The sequence below is a fragment of the Procambarus clarkii genome, chromosome 80, assembly GCF_040958095.1.
Source record: "Procambarus clarkii isolate CNS0578487 chromosome 80, FALCON_Pclarkii_2.0, whole genome shotgun sequence".
Taxonomy (NCBI): domain Eukaryota; kingdom Metazoa; phylum Arthropoda; class Malacostraca; order Decapoda; family Cambaridae; genus Procambarus; species Procambarus clarkii.
Window position 1 is genome coordinate 20,844,001 of NC_091229.1, and position 4,343 is coordinate 20,848,343.

Sequence of the window (4,343 nt, forward strand, 5' to 3'; positions counted from 1 at the left end):
TATAACATTCATTTATATTTATAACAAAGCTAAAATTGACCAAGTATAATAACGTAATAAAAGTGAGACAAATTGATGACATTGTCGAGAGGCTTCAGCACACACACACACACACACACGCACACGCACACGCACACACACATTGGGGGGTTGATATCACGCCAGACCTGTCTCCTGCAGCACATATCAAGCGGATAACATCAGCGGCATATGCCAGGCTGGCCAACATACGAACGGCATTCAGAAACTTGTGTAAAGAATCATTCAGAACTTTGTATACCACATATGTCAGGCCAATCCTGGAGTATGCAGCCCCAGCATGGAGTCCATATCTAGTCAAGGATAAGACTAAACTGGAAAAGGTTCAAAGGTTTGCCACCAGACTAGTACCCGAGCTGAGAGGTATGAGCTACGAGGAGAGACTACGGGAATTAAACCTCACTTCGCTGGAAGACAGAAGAGTTAGGGGGGACATGATCACCACATTCAAGATTCTGAAGGGGATTGATAGGGTAGATAAAGACAGTCTATTTAACACAAGGGGAACACGCACAAGGGGACACAGGTGGAAACTGAGTGCCCAAATGAGCCACAGAGATATTAGAAAGAACTTTTTTAGTGTCAGAGTGGTTGACAAATGGAATGCATTAGGGGGTGATGTGGTGGAGGCTCACTCCATACACAGTTTCAAGTGTAGATATGACAGAGCCCGATAGGCTCAGGAATCTGTGCACCTGTTGATTGACGGTTGAGAGGCGGGACCAAAGAGCCAGAGCTCAACCCCCGCAAACACAACTAGGTGAGTACAACAACTAGGTGAGTACACACGCACACGCACACACACACATATACATATAGGCGGGATCCAAGAGTCAATGCTCGATCCTGCAGACACAACTAGGTGAGTACACACACACACACACACACACACACACACACACACACACACACACACACACACACACACACACACACACACACACACACACACAATTGTTTTTACACTCCCGTATATGTTTCAGAGATTACATCACGAAATCTATTGCGAAAGAGTCTGAAGAACGGACAAATGTCCATTGTATTGTACAATTTTCTGGCTGATAAAGATCTCACGAGAGGGTAAGTGATTGTGTGTACTCACCTGTGTGTGTGTGTGTGTGTGTGTGTGTGTGTGTGTGTGTGTGTGTGTGTGTGTGTGTGTGTGTGTGTGTGTGTGTGTGTGTGTGTGTGTGCTCTTGGAGCCAGCCTTTTCAGCCGTTGGTTATCTAATGCAGTGGATTCCAACCCTGATTGATTGATTGATAAAGATCAACCTACCCAAAAGGTGGCACGGGCATGAATAGCCCGTAAGTGGAGGCCTTTTGGAGCCATTACCATATATATATATATATATATATATAATAGGATCTGCCTCGTATAGGCCTATATAGGTCTTCTACGGTTTCCTTCATCCTTATGTTGGGATACATAGTTAATCTCCTCATTATTCTCTCTCTCTTGAACTTAGACAAGATTTACATGTCAATGACACTGTTCTCTGTCGCTTCAGGTCTTTCGCTGTTCCTATAATAAGTTGTAGTTACATTTGCCGTTCACTAACTGTCTGGTAAATCCCTTTATATGTATGCAATTAAATATCATTGCAACTGGTTTGTTGTTATAGATTTAGCTACTCAGAATGAAATGTCCATGTAGCACGGGCTATGGCGAGCCCCGTAAGGGTGCTCGGTGCCTTAGTAGCCTTCTTTTTATACCTATGAAGAGGCTCTGTGAGGTGCCACTGTCTGTGTTTATCAAGCTGTACAGTTCCCCTTTTTTTTATTTCTTCTACTGACACATTAATGTTGTTAAGGCTGTCATTTGCTTGGCCTAGTTCCTCCATCCGGGAGATGTTAAGGATCTGAAACCTTGCATTAAGGATCTGAAACCTTGCATTAAGGATCTGAAACCTTGCATTAAGGATCTGAAACCTTGCATTAAGGATCTGAAACCTTGCATTAAGGATCTGAAACCTTGCATTAAGGATCTGAAACCTTACATTAAGGATCTGAAACCTTGCATTAAGGATCTGAAACCTTGCATTAAGGACCTGAAACATTACATTAAGGACCTGAAACCTTGCATTAAGGATCTGAAACCTTGCATTAAGGACCTGAAACATTACATTAAGGACCTGAAACCTTGCATTAAGGACCTGAAACATTACACTAAGGACCTGAAACCTTGCATTAAGGATCTGAAACCTTACAATTAGGATCTGAAACCTTACATTTAGGATCTGAAACTTTACATTAAGGGTTTCACATATTTCCATGTCAGTTTCCACCGTCACTATTCCAACCAACCCATTCTGTCTCGTTCCAGTTCACAGTAAATAGACTATTTTGTTACCCTTCCATTCCCTTTTGTTCTATTTTCCCCTTCCTTCTCTCCCTTCCCTTTCACCTTCACCCCTTAAACGTCTGTCCGTCCCATCTCCATCCCTCCCTCCCTCCCACTCACCTGCCCTCCCTGCTGAGCGCGGGGATAGAGCACAGACCAGCAGGGAAGACATGCCCTCCAACAGCCCTCATAACAATGGCTATATCACTCATTCCTGACGTCCGTTCCATTGTTTCCTCTCCAACGTTATGTCAGGTTAGGTTCCGTCCCTCTGAGCGCGGTCTCAATGGATTTTATCTTGGGATATATTATGCTGGAAGAGGAGGAGGATATGTTGACCAGACCACACACTAGAAATTGAAGGGACGACGACGTTTCGGTCCGTCCTGGACCATTCTCAAGTCGATTGTGACGAGGATAGGAAGAGTTGGGGGGGGGGGGGGAAGACAGCCGCGTGTCGCGGTGAAATGTGTCTTGTGAAGTTAGTGTATAATTGATGTATAATTGATGTCTGTGGGCTGAGGAATGATTAGATGAGGATAGGATGAATGTGGGGTTGATTTATGGTATTTTCAGTGCGATTTTTCTATTATGTATGTTGGTATGAAAGAGTACCTGAGGGGGGGGTGGGGTGGGGGTTAAAGAGATGATGTACGAGTATTCACACCTAGTTGTATTCACTTAGTTGTGCTTGCGGGGGTTGGGTTCTGCTCTTTCGGCTCGCCTCTCAACTGTCAATCTACTGGTGATTGGTGTGTGTGTGTGTGTAATTACCTAAGTGTAGTTACAGGATGAGAGCTACGCTCCTGGTGTCCCGTCTTCCCAGCACTCTGGGAAGACGGGACACCACGAACCTGTACATCTTTTCTCAATCTTTGACGGCTTTGTTTACAATTATTATACAGTTAATGAGCCCCGAAGCACCAGGAGGCTGTTTATAACAATAACAACAGTTGATTGGCAAGTTTTCATGCTTGTAAACTGTTTAATAAATGTAAACAAAGCCGTCAAAGATTGAGGAAAGATGTACACGTTCGTAAGTGCTTGCGTAACTGCTTCGTGAATCTGGCCCCTGATTCGTAAGTTCTTGCGTAACTGCTTCGTGAATCTGGCCCCTGATTCGTAAGTGCTTGCGTAACTGCTTCGTGAATCTGGCCCCTGATTCGTAAGTTCTTGCGTAACTGCTTCGTGAATCTGGCCCCTGATTCGTAAGTTCTTGCGTAACTGCTTCGTGAATCTGGCCCCTGATTCGTAAGTTCTTGCGTAACTGCTTCGTGAATCTGGCCCCTGGCTCCAGGACGAGCCGAAGTTTCCTCACTATCTTAATTACATGTATATCATAATTGGGAAACTTTCCTTATTAAGACCACTCCATAGCTCGGTCTACAGAGCTTCAGCCTTACACGGGTGAGCTCCACTATTTGATAACAGAGGTTGATATGTGATACTGTACAAGCCACTGGAGTCTCTTTACCGCTATCTTCTTCTTGAGAGGTTATCTTGAGATGATTTCGGGGCTTTAGCGTCCCCGCGACCCGGTCCTCGACCAGGCCTCCACCCCCCAGGAAGCAGCCCGTGACAGCTGACTAACACCCAGGTACCTATTTTACTGCTAGGTAACAGGGGGCATAGGGTGAAAGAAACTCTGCCCATTGTTTCTCGCCGGCGCCCGGGATCGAACCCGGGACCACAGGATCACAAGTCCAGCGTGCTGTCCGCTCGGCCGACCGGCTCGTAGGTGGGCAAGCAGCTAAGCCCAAATACGTAAATAAATTACGTAATACGTAATACGTAAACAAATACGTAAATAAATTACGTAATACGTAAACAAATACGTAAATAAATTACGTAATACGTAATACGTAAACAAATACGTAAATAAATTACGTAATACGTAAACAAATACGTAAATAAATTACGTAATACGTAAACAAATACGTAAATAAATGGCGTGTGTACTT